The sequence below is a fragment of the Pagrus major genome, chromosome 15, assembly GCF_040436345.1.
Source record: "Pagrus major chromosome 15, Pma_NU_1.0".
Taxonomy (NCBI): domain Eukaryota; kingdom Metazoa; phylum Chordata; class Actinopteri; order Spariformes; family Sparidae; genus Pagrus; species Pagrus major.
This window is the reverse complement of record NC_133229.1, coordinates 3431931-3445197: the sequence shown is the minus strand read 5'-3', so window position 1 is coordinate 3445197 and position 13267 is coordinate 3431931.

Here is a 13267-nt window from a genome sequence, read left to right as displayed (position 1 = left end):
CCGCTGGGCATTGAGCCAAGATCTGCACCGGATTGGTACGGGACCAGCGGCCCTCTTCCTAAGACAACGGACCGAGGTGCCCAACCGACTGATACCGGACGAGCTGACCCCCGGCCATCGGACCGCCAGCTAGAGTCGCAAATCACCCGAGGGAATCCGCTGCCGCGGCCCCGCAACTCGGCTGAGAAAGTAGGCTCTCCATCACTCACAACAGCTGGATTCACACATGATACATGAGATGGTGTATATGGCTCTGGTTCTGATCTTTTAGCTTAAGAGAAATTCGGTTAGGGTCTCGTTAGTATTAAAAATTACTACCGTAATATTTAAATGCTTCAACCTAACCCATGATCTCACCATCAGCCTATATTCCACTTATAACCCATTACTTAGTTATTTCACATTTCCTGTTACCTGTGTTATTCATTTAAATTGCCATTTCATTTATTTAACCTGAATTATTTAGTCAATAAACATATTTAACCGTATGTCGTTGTCTGTGCAGGTTTGTTTTTAATGTGGAGAACCGATGGATATGTGTAGAATTCATTGCTTCATATATGAGATTGAATAAATTGATCTGAAATTGATTAGAATTGATACAAGTTAAACTTGTCCAGTCGAATTTGATTAATTACCTCCGGATTATTCAAATAGACAAAATAACGGAGGTGGTGCCCCATTAACGAGTGTTTATTATTAGTGTATCTCCTACAATGAGATCAAGTCATTTTTAGGCAGAAATCACCATTCAGTAACTGCATTTGGCCTCCAATCAATTTTTGGCAGGTGAAAAAGCACATTTTGTGTTGTAATGGTCCTTTAAAGGAGTTCCACATGGCCCTGTGAGCTTTAGTGTCTATATTATGAAGCTCTTGAATGAGATCAAGTCATTTTTAGCCAGAAATCACCATTCAGTAACTGCATTTGGCCTCCAATCAATTTTTGGCAGGTGAAAAAGCACATTTTGTGTTGTAATGGTCCTTTAAAGGAGTTCCACATGGCCCTGTGAGCTTTAGTGTCTATATTTTGAAGCTCTTGAATGAGATCAAGTCATTTTTAGCCAGAAATCACCATTCAGTAACTGCATTTGGCCTCCAATCAATTTTTGGCAGGTGAAAAAGCACATTTTGTGTTGTAATGGTCCTTTAAAAGAGTTCCACATGGTCCTGTGAGCTCGAGGGTTTATATTATGAAGCTCTTGGATGAGATCAAGTCATTTTTAGGCAGAAATCACCATTCAGTAACTGCATTTGGCCTCCAATCAATTTTTGGCAGGTGAAAAGGCAAATTTTGTGTTGTAATGGTCCTTTAAAAGAGTTCCACATGGCCCTGTGAGCTTTAGTGTCTATATTATGAAGCTCTTGAATGAGATCAAGTCATTTTTAGCCAGAAATCACCATTCAGTAACTGCATTTGGCCTCCAATCAATTTTTGGCAGGTGAAAAAGCACATTTTGTGTTGTAATGGTCCTTTAAAAGAGTTCCACATGGTCCTGTGAGCTCGAGGGTTTATATTATGAAGCTCTTGAATGAGATCAAGTCATTTTTAGCCAGAAATCACCATTCAGTAACTGCATTTGGCCTCCAATCAATTTTTGGCAGGTGAAAAAGCACATTTTGTGTTGTAATGGTCCTTTAAAGGAGTTCCACATGGTCCTGTGAGCTTTAGTGTCTATTTTATGAAGCTCTTGGATGAGATCAAGTCATTTTTAGCCAGAAATCACCATTCAGTAACTGCATTTGGCCTCCAATCAATTTTTGGCAGGTGAAAAGGCACATTTTGTGTTGTAATGGTCCTTTAAAAGAGCTCCACACTGACCTGTGAGCTCTAGGGTTTATATTATGAAGCTCTTGACTGAGATAAAGTCATTTTTAGCCAGAAATCACCATTCAGTAACTGCATTTGGCCTCCAATCAATTTTTGGCAGGTGAAAAAGCACATTTTGTGTTGTAATGGTCCTTTAAAGGAGTTCCACACTGTCCTGTGAGCCTTAGAATTTATATTATGAAGCTCTTGAATGAGATCAAGTCATTTTTAGGCAGAAATCACCATTTGGGCTCCAATCAATTTTTGGCAGGTGAAAACTGTATTTTAGGCATAAACAATATTAGGCACAAAACACATCCAAACATGGGAAGCAAATACTATAGGGCCCAGATCAGGTAAAAAACAATGCAGAGTCACAAGGATCATTGCAAAAGTGACCATTACTTTATTGAAAACACGTTGTAACTTGGACTCGGAGGAAAGCTTAACAAAGGAGGCGTCACTGTGTGGCGTAAACTCTGATATATAGTGCTCTGGCTGTTAAATCAAACATACTGTAGAGACGTGTCTATCACGTAATTGCCATGCCTTAGTTCGCTACAAACTACACTTCTTTTGGCCACAGTTGTGATAATGTGTGGTAAGTGTGTGTGTATATGCACATTATGACCGTTTAATCCAAAGAAAAGCAGACGTTTAATAGCGCTACCGCTCAACGGGCTGCTGTGCGCGCTCCCGCGGCCACAAATCAGATTCTGGCAGACGATCACTTTTTGGCACGACACCTGTGTCTGAGGCAGTCACTGCCCTGCCACGGCAACTGCTGCTGTTATGGGCATTTGTTTTTATTTTTATTTTATAAAACAGTCGTCAGTGTTGTATTAGACTCGCTGGCAGTAGCATTTCCATTACGTGATTTCTGCATTAATTTGGTTTTCTTAATTCGGACACACACACACACACACACACACACACGTATACACATGCACAGCGGCCCGTAACGTTAGTCTGAAGCAAACCTTTCAGCTCCGGTGTTGGTCTTCCTTTATTTATTGCCTCCTGTTTCGACTGAAAGTCCAGTTTAGAAAATTGTTTGAGCTTGGATATAAAATCCTCCATTGTAAATCCAGGCGGGGCGAGAGGGGGAAAAATATCACTGCACTTGACTCGCTCGTAACCATGGACTCTAAGATTGTTGCTAGCTCGCTGTCACTTACTCTGCAGCTGCGGAGTAGCATTTAGAATTTCTGGGCTCACGAGTGCCCCCTACCGTGAGGCAAGAGAACTGCCTGCCTCACCCAGTGCCTCTTCACTGCCTTTGTAAGATCGCTGAGCACACGAAACAGGTTATACACATATATTATATACATCAGCTAAACTATGGGAAGTCAGGGGGGGCATATATTAAAAGTGTTTGAAACATTTGATTGGCGACATACAGAGAGACAGTGACACGCTCTCATTGGATGGCAGAGCACAGTTTGTGAGGGATTGCGCAATCCAAGATGAGGCTCGGCTTGCTGCTGCCTCACCGTGCGTCTCTTCCCCGTATTTGAACGGGAATGTGAAAATTCAGCGATTTTTAATAAAAAACAATCCAAATTGTTTAAGTTAAATGGAAAATTAGTTTATAGTTCAAACCATTTGATAAATATAACCATTTAATTTATTTGTTTATTATATATTTTATTTCTTCTATGATGACAGGTGAGGCTCTGCCTCCCCTGCCTCTCCTGACCGCACGTCACTGGATAACATAAGAGTCATGTATAACCACCCCCTCCCTGATCTTGCATGTGAATTTGCATGGCTGTGAGAAGAAGTGTGCAGATTTTACAGCCAAAACATACATTTTCAGTTAAGAAAGAAATTTTTTGGTCCAAGTCTATATTTTGATCAGTACTGATACTGTTGAAGTTTGAATTAGGTAACTTGTATAAATTTAAAGAGTAGGTTCTTACGTAAAATGTGAGTCATTTCATCTATGCTAATTTCAAACCACCATGCTGATACAGCTAGCTAAAGAATGGCTGACAGGGGTGGGGATCACTGTAACACCTTATAAGAAAATGTTATAACCATCCCCGTAATCACAATTCACATATTTTTTTTCTATCCTATTCCTTTTTTTTCAGTGTGCCAAGACAGTGGGTGAGGACAACGAATACGGGTGTGTCTGCACATGTACTTAAAGTTGCATCAGATGAAGTGAAGCAGGGAAAAACAGTGAGGTCAGTCGCCAAAGACTACTCCATCTGCCATGTGACACTGAGCAGGTACTGCAAGAAATTGCAAAAGCTCAGAGAACAAGGCTCAAGAAAGCTGCCCAGTGTGGGCTATCACAGCAGTCAAAAAGCCTTCGATGCACAGCAAGAGGAGGTGTTGACTGGTTACTTGATTGAGGCAGCAGACTTGTACTATGGACTCACTTCACGTGAGGTAGGCCTACTGAGCATTTGACAGGTGCAGATTAGTGTGCCCTAAGTAGGAATTAGTTACTACTGTATGCATCAGTTCTTTATGTCTATGTATTTAGGTACCATGGGGTACAACTAACTGACTAGTTTTACTTTCTTTTAGGTCAGGAAGTTAAACTTCCTGACCTAAATCCGCAAGTTGATATGCGAACTTCCGAAGTTTGCATATCAACTTGCGGTGGAGTACAATATCAAACACCCCCTCAAAAACCTACATGCATCTGTCACCATTGTGACTCTGATCACTCTGATTAGATGGATAACACACACAGATACACACACTCAAGTTCATGTTCTATTATTTAAGACAGACACAGTGTGCATGTTTGTTGTTTTACTAATTGTCAAACATCTTCCTGTAATTTTACGTGGATTCTGACCTCCTGCTGAAGGTTTCCATTTTTATGTATATAACATTCATAGGTATTATCAGAATATGTTCTTTAAGAAAGCTCTTCTAATGTTAGGATCCACACCACTGACACTGTTCTTCATTTAGCCATCAGGGATGAGTTATTTTTGTTCTTAGTGAAGCACAGGAAGATGCTTTAGTGTTGGCACATGCACAATAAACCCATATAAATGCATATTTTGTGGTGTGGTCTCAGTTTTTAGTTCTTCAATCTTACTGTTACAATTGACCCCAGATTGTGTTACAACATCCCTAGTAGTGGGGTAGGTTGTAACAATGGCACTCCTATAGAGCTAAATCAGGGTCAAATGTTTTGTACTTGAAAAAGTAAAATTTGAAACTGAAATTTCAAGTTTTGATCTTGAATTTTGAAAAATACATCAACGTATTCAAAATAAAAATAAATGTACAAAAAGTTTTTTCAGGTTAAAAATAATTATGATCAACTCTGGTAATTCTTTTGAATAAATCATTTATTTTCATTTTTCACTTTCATATGTTTTGATATTTGGGATCCTATTTCTTTCAGTTGCATGTTTTATCTTTTCAGTTTCAGATCTTAGTTTTTTTACAGTTTCAAATCTTTTTTTCAGTTTCAGATCTTTCTTTTTCAGTTTCAGACTTTTGACCTTGATCTAGCGTGGGGGGCGTGGCATCAACTGAGAGGGGTGTGGAATCATGACAGACAGCTTAACCAAAAGCTACAGACCTTCCCCTATCATGTTGCCTTCAGGGAACGTAGGATCTAAAACGATTCGGCTACGCCACATGATTGGCAGTGAAAAAACTGCTGGCAGTGACAAACTTCCATTTGCACACAATGCACGAATATCCTGCACGGCTAAAGCTGTTTTAATTTCCAAGGCTGTTTAGATGTGAGATGTGGAAGCTGTTTTAGACAGTACTGAGGACCAATTGTAGTACAGGAGCGACAAAATCACGCCAGATTGTGCACAGACACCCACACTTAAAGTACTGAAATGTCCGACACGTAGCACTGGACCCAGCACACAGGTGAGAAAAGTAAGGTTGGGAAATTGTGATAAATATCAAAATGAGAGATCGTTTTGTGTTTTTTTCAGCACCCCATGCATTCCTGCAACCACAAAACAGCGCTACCTTTATTCAAATTAACAGCATTATCTGTGTTTTTCACGCAGTACATAGGATAATGTTACTACCTACTACTGCGTTAGCAGCTACTCGATGCTAACGTTAGCCCTATGCTTAACCTCTAGCTTTGACAATTCACCACTAAAAAGATGTCAGAAACATTGTATGTTGTTACAAAACGACCTCTCATTTTGATATTTATCACAATGTCCCAACCTTACTTTTCTCACCTGTGTGCTGGGTCCAGCAGGTGAGCCAGCAGAACCGGACGCAATATTTTTTTTCGTAGGATAAGTCCGGGAATCTCATTAACATTCATGAGGCGCTGTCATCTTATTGGCAGATCAAGGTGCTTTGTGATTGGTGAAGCAACCCTACTATATTGTATTAAATTGTGTATTATATTAAACAATAATAATTAAATAATACACAGGTTCATGTTCATGTTTTTATTGTTATTATTTATATGTAGGGGGGCCGCCATCCCACTGCAGTTTATAAACTGATATCGATGCCAATATCAACAATGTCTGTCATCTGCATGATAATCATGCAGACAAGCTATTCAAATTGACGTTTTCATTTGGACGAGTCGCCAGCTCATCGCAGGGCCCTCTGACGGCAGAGGCTGCCACACAAGGTGCCAACTGCGCGTCAGGAGCAATTTCGGGGTTCAGTATCTTGCTCAAGGATACTTCGGCATGTAGCTCAGTTCCGAGGGGAGCTGGGGTTCGAACCAGTGACCTTCTGGTCACTGGTCACCTGCTCTACCCACTGAGCTACAGCCGCCCATGTAAGAGGTTATTTCATAAATTATAGCCATAGACCGCACATCTACAAATACTAATAAAGTACAACTGTCGAAAAGAACACTTCTCCAGAGCTTGAATGGGACGGGGGATGTATAAATGTCCTGGAAAAGTCCTGGAAAATGATTTCAATAAAAGAGTGGGAACCCTGATAAATGTGGAAACTAAATGATATGAAACATTGCCTCATCAACCAAAAATTCCACGACCCCCCTGCAACACCAAATCAAACCTCCGATCAACCTTTTTATCAAGGAATGAAAAAATAACAAATAATTATTTACAATATTTTACAAAAGAAATCATGAATGTCATCAACCACCTAGTGTGTTCCACCGAGGGACATGTTTTCTTCCACACAGTGGTCGAGACAATGAGGAGCACTCCTCTTCCTTCCAGTCTTATTATACGGGTGCTCCCTCGCTGAGGCCTTTGTGGGCCGCCCTGATATTAAGGCCCTTCTCCCACCCAGCCTCGCCTTTCTGTGGGCTACAGCTGTGGGCTGGACCCCAATTTGGGTTGTTGTCTGAAGGTGTCCCTTTGGTCTTTGGTACTGGCTCGTCTTGATGACTGGGCCCTTACTAAAAGTTGAGAGAGCCGACTGCAGGGAACTGTCAGTTTTTAATTTATTGAAGCTGGAGATGAAGGATGTAATGGGTTCTGAAAAGCTGGGGTCATCTCTCAACTTCTTTTTCAGGCAATCGAAAACCTGCATCAGCTCCTCCTCCAGTCCAGATGTTCCTTGAAGTAGCATGAAAAAACATTGCATCTGAGGAAAGACTTCCCATTACAAGGTGTGTACAGTACGAGGTGTTTATAGTATCACTAAAAATTCATGGTTATAGCCTACTTTTAATGTAGTCTGAAAAAGTACTATTGAATTTAACAGACAGTTTAAGTAGGCTACCTTGTATCCTGACATGTTTTGATAGCCTCTTCCTGCTATCTTCCTCAGAAATGTCATGTGATTCATCAGTGGATTTTTTTGTTAAGACAACTAAGCTTCAATATATTACCTGACAATAAATCACCTTACGGATCACATCGTATCAACAGCATTGTCTGTTATAAGAATGTTTTAATAGTACTTTTAATGTACTTTGGAAGTGCAACCATGCTTGATTGTCTTTACCTGAGTTGGTCTCATTTGGAGGAAACTCCATGGGATTTGCATCGCTGCCACCTTCTAAAGGATAGTTCCTTCTAGTTAAGTTAATATGAACAATCAAATAATACTGATTACATGATCAAAACATTTCAGTCAGATAAGTCTAGATTGAGTTTAATATATTTTAGAACAGGGAAAACATATGAAATAACACAGAAAATTTTACATTTTAAGAAAAAACAATGAAGTAATTTTGAATTTGATGGCAACAACACCTAGCAAAAAGAAAAAGCACAGGTTTTTTATTTTTTGATTGTACAGTATTTGTTATTTTTATTACACTGACACCTCATATGTAAGCTTACATAGACATTTCCTCTCCTGCATTGGGAAGATTACATATATCTGTGAATATAGTCTGCATTGCATTTGTGAGCCGATGTTGTTAAATGGTATTATGTGACGTTCATTCATATAGACTTTGAACTGGATGTTTTACAAATATGCTGATGTTGCCTATTTCTGTGTCCTATAGTTATGAGAGGGATGCATCAACTTCCAGCCTTGAAGTGTCAGTTCACAGCAGAACCATGCCCTGATGTTTCCACTATTTCTGTAGAGTCTCTCTGACAGGTGAGTGTAACTTGATGCTGGTAGCAACATGGATCAGACCACTGTTATTCATGTAATATGTATCTTTGATGGATAGATTTCATATATACATGTGTCCTTCTTTCATATCAAGTTGGTTTGCTTTATGTGCATGAATGTGCTCCTTAGCAGGGATACAATACAAAAAGGAATGGCATCATTTCTTTAGCTGCACCAGGAAAATGCTTCAAGTACTGGTCCTAGCAGTCACATGTTAGCCTACTGCTTGAGACTTGCATATTAGTAAGACATTTTTTAAAAAGAAAATAGACTTTGCATTTCAATTCATGATCTGACTGTCAGCTGACCACAGTAGAATGTGGGAAACACAGAATGCACCTGTCAATCCCTATAAATAATCACTTGCCACCCATCACATTAGCTTCCAATCACCCACCTATCCCCAGACGGGATGATGGAACTCCTTTCTCTTAGCCCAAGTATATTAAGGTGTACAACAGAAAGTCCAGCAAGTAGAGCTTGTACACACTACTGTCAAAATGCATAGAAAAAATAATGAGAATGTGAAACTATGTAAATTATTCTGAAAGTGACATTTTGCTAACCCCCCCAAAAAGTAGAATTGGTAAATATGAAATGACTGTAAATGGCACAATTCTGATGTAACAGAGGCTATTTCTAGTTGTTTTCAGGAATATTTGTCACTGCATAAAATGCAAGTTGTGATGTCATAATAAATTGAAGTAATTTCAAGGTCTGTGAAAAGCTGTATTTACTGTCAGATAAGTAATTGTGCTATTCTTTCTACAGGACAGTCACTGCCAAAACAGTAGAGGATTGCGACAGCACCGACATCAACAGCATAACCAGTCAAGAAACCTCTGGATGTCCTTCCTCTGTATATAGTTGTTTATGCTAATTGTACTGTATATTGTCTAAATGATAAAAGGTATACTGTTTTTGTAGTGTTATTTATTTACATGTCTTCCGAGAAATGGAATAAACAAGAGTCTTACCTAATTCAGTTATTATTAGTGCGTCACGTAACGTGTAAGAACTGTAATGGGATGGTTGTTTATGCTGGAAGTGTAAAGAAAAGGCATTTATCATTTTAGGGTTATCATTTTCAGCATACTGTGAACATATACACTTTCAATGGTCAATACTTTAGACATTTCTGGACAAAACTGTACAGATGTCCCAGTTTATATAACATTTTTTTGAAGTACCAGCCCTTTATCTTTCTTTACATGTTTCTACTTACTGCGTTTACTGTTATGCACCAAAACACAAATTCAAATGGTGAAAAACTACTTGGCAAAAAATGTGATTCTGATTAGGGCACTTGTGTGTCCAAGTTACATGACTGGTCAATATACTGTACAAACACAAATAGTTGAAGGTGGTGTTTATCAGGAAAAAATGATGATGTAGCAGGCCCACCACTAATCTTCATGTTTTAGCTTTGCCATATCTAATGTTACCATAGCCAGCTGCTGCTAGCTAACCAGCAATAAGTTGCAACATCAAAGCACACTTTCAAAACAATGTCTGAATGCTAACAAAGCTAGCTTAACAGCTATCAGTACTAGCAATGGCTATGTTTGTTGTTTACGTTTAATATGATAATGATAATATTAGGTGTTTACTTACAGCTGAATGAGACATGAGGTAGCTACTTGTTGTTAGATGTTGTGATGAAAACGATGCACTGGTACTCTTCTTCCCACCGCTCACTTGGACTCGGACTCCAACGGCAGTATTCGGCAGTTGTCGGACGGTGCGCATTCATGGTTTGGGGGGAGTGGCTTTGGAGAGAGGCCTGAGTGCAGGGGGCGGAGTTTACTGGATGGATACTTTCAAAATCTTGTCTGGGATTGATGGTTTTTCCAATTTACTGACCCCAGCTTTAATTGTCCACCTCAAGACTGCATTCAGACCAAATCTGAAATTGTGGCGATTAGCCGCAGGGTTGTGCAGCGGTGTGTGATGTCATGTTGTGAACTTTAACCCCTGCCAATCAGTTTGCCAAAAGGAGACACTGATATGTTGTTCTGCTACATGTGATTGTCTTCATTGGCGGATTGTAAAATAGTTGTGAACAATCAGGATAGCGAGGTGTATCATTACAGTGAATTTTAAACTGGGGCACGAGACCAAACCAAGTGATCACAAGTGAAACATAAAGCTACACAAAGAATTGTCCTCTGTTGCAATTAGCCATGCTACTAGTGCCCCTGCAACTGACCCTTCCTTCTCAGCCTCTAATCTGTGGGTCATGCCTGGCTTCACTATAGTAGGTTTAGTGCGCTTGTTCCAAAAGGCACTACCCTCACCAAAATGAATGGGATTGGTCTGAATGCAGCCTAATGCATGCACACTGGTTTGCCTCCTCTTTCTATTCCTCTTTCCTTACTTTTTTCACTCTCCCAGCAACATTATCTGCTTTCTTCATCAGCAGAAGGTTTTATAAAGTCCTTTCCTAATTTGTATTTAAGCCTGTGTTGTTCCCTCACTCTTTGTGGGTACGTCTGTTTTCATCCTCATGTCAGTCCTGTTCTAGTCCTCATGTCTGTCCTGTTGTCATCCTGTTCTAGTCCTCATGTCTGTCCTGTTGTCATCCTGTTCTAGTCCTCATGTCTGTCCTGTTGTCATCCTGCTTTAGTCCTCGTGTCTGTCCTGTTGTCATCCTGTTCTTGTCCTCGTGTCTGTCCTGTTGTCATCCTGTTCTAGTCTTCGTGTCTGCCCTGTTGTCATCCTGTTCTTGTCCTTGTATCAGTCCTGTTGTCTTCCTGTTCTCGTCCTCATGTCTTCCTGTTCTTGTCCTTGTGTCAGTCCTGTTGTCATCCTGTTTTCGTCCTCCTATCAGTCCTGTTCTTGTCCTCGTGTACCCTGTTGTCCTCCTGTTCTTGTCCTTGTGTCAGTCCTGTTGTCATCCTGTTCTAATCCTTGTGTCTGTCCTGTTGTCATCCTGTTCTTGTCCTCGTGTCAGTCCTGTTGTCATCCTGTTCTTGTCCTCGTATCAGTCCTGTTGTCTTCCTGTTCTCGTCCCTGTGTCAGTCCTGTGGTCATCCCGTTTTCGTCCTCATATCAGTCCTGTTCTTGTCCTTGTGTACCCTGTTGTCCTCCTGTTCTTGTCCTCGTGTCAGTCCTGTTGTCCTCCTGTTCTTGTCCTTGTATCAGTCCTGTTGTCTTCCTGTTCTCGTCCTCATGTCTTCCTGTTCTCGTCCTCGTGTCAGTCCTGTTGTCATCCTGTTTTCGTCCTCCTATCAGTCCTGTTCTTGTCCTCGTCTACCCTGTTGTCCTCCTGTTCTTGTCCTTGTGTCAGTCCTGTTGTCATCCTGTTCTTATCCTCGTGTCAGTCCTGTTGTCATCCTGTTCTTGTCCTCGTATCAGTCCTGTTGTCTTCCTGTTCTCGTCCTCGTGTCAGTCCTGTTGTCATCCTGTTCTTGTCCTCGTGTCAGTCCTGTTGTCATCCTGTTCTTGTCCTCGTGTCAGTCCTGTTGTCATCCTGTTCTTTTCCTCGTGTCAGTCCTGTTGTCATCCTGTTCTTGTCCTCGTGTCAGTCCTGTTGTCATCCTGTTCTTGTCCTCGTATCAGTCCTGTTGTCATCCTGTTCTTTGTCCTTGTGTCAGTCCTGTTGTCCTCCTGTTCTTGTCATCATGTCAGTCCTGCTGTCTTCCTGTTCTTGTCCTCGTGTCAGTCTTTCAACCTACAAATAAACAAACGATCAAAATACTTGCACAACTTTGTATTTTATCCATGTGGATGTTGTAACTGCATTTTAGCCAGTGGAAGAGAGGACAAAAGACGTCCTAGAAGTTCAGATTCAATATTACCCAATTTTCAACTAGAAATCAATGCTGAAATCCTGTTTGCTGCTCACTGGAAAGAATTAATTTAGCACAACTACTCTGTTGATGGCTGCACAGACCAGGACATTTTTTAGCGAGGGATCAAGGTGTTTTTGACATTTGTAAACTTGAAACCACAGGATATTATCAACAAGATCAGGGCCAAGTCCAAAGCTAAGCAGCTGCTTTGTTGTTGGCGGCAAGAATCAATACAAACGTCTTCATCTACTCCCATCTGAAGATTGTCAAGACCCAGTGGATTAACTTTATTTTTGATGGAATTATGACAGCAATGTCTCCACAATGAATGGAATACTATTTTATTGTGAGTTTGTGTTTTAATCTCAGACAGTCCGGTAACTTCACATCACAAGCTCAAAAATCTGTGGATTTTATATTGACTTACAAAACTTACGTTTTGCTCTGGGATCCATCCCAGTATGTGTGTGTGTGTGTGTGTGTGTGTGTGTGTTGCTGCTGTGTGTAAATGTACTTGATAGACTTGCTCTGAAGATAATGATAAAGTTATGCAGGGTTGGAGTTATAATCTGAGTTTTGTGGGGGTTTCTAAATTAACTTACCCTAACCTTAACTAATGTTTAGGGTGCAGAACAGGTGCGTCCGGCGAGAGCAAGACTGCCCACGTTTGGATTTACTGCCAGTCCCGAGTGGTCTGATCATAAATGGACAGCTTCAAGCCCATCAATTCACACCTGACCTTAAATGCATCTCGACATGCGTCTTGTGACCACTTAAGAAAGGGATATGTTTATCACACAATTAAATAAATACATTCACGTATAACGTTTGCTGAATGAACAAGTATGCCTAAATAGTTAACAATGTGTTGTATGACTCTATTATTAGATTTTCTCCATTGGCTCACCTATGTGCGTATATGTAAATGTGTGTATGTGTGTGTGTTTGTGTGTATACATGGATACGTGTACATACTATATATGTATATAAATGAAAGTAAATAGAGAACCATACAAGGGAGGTGGGATGGGAGGAATTTGATGTTGTGCTTTATTTTTTCCAATCCTTCTTATTTCTGGTGCGTGATTTCATACTTTTTATTTTATTTTATTTGTTTGTAAATTTGTTTATTT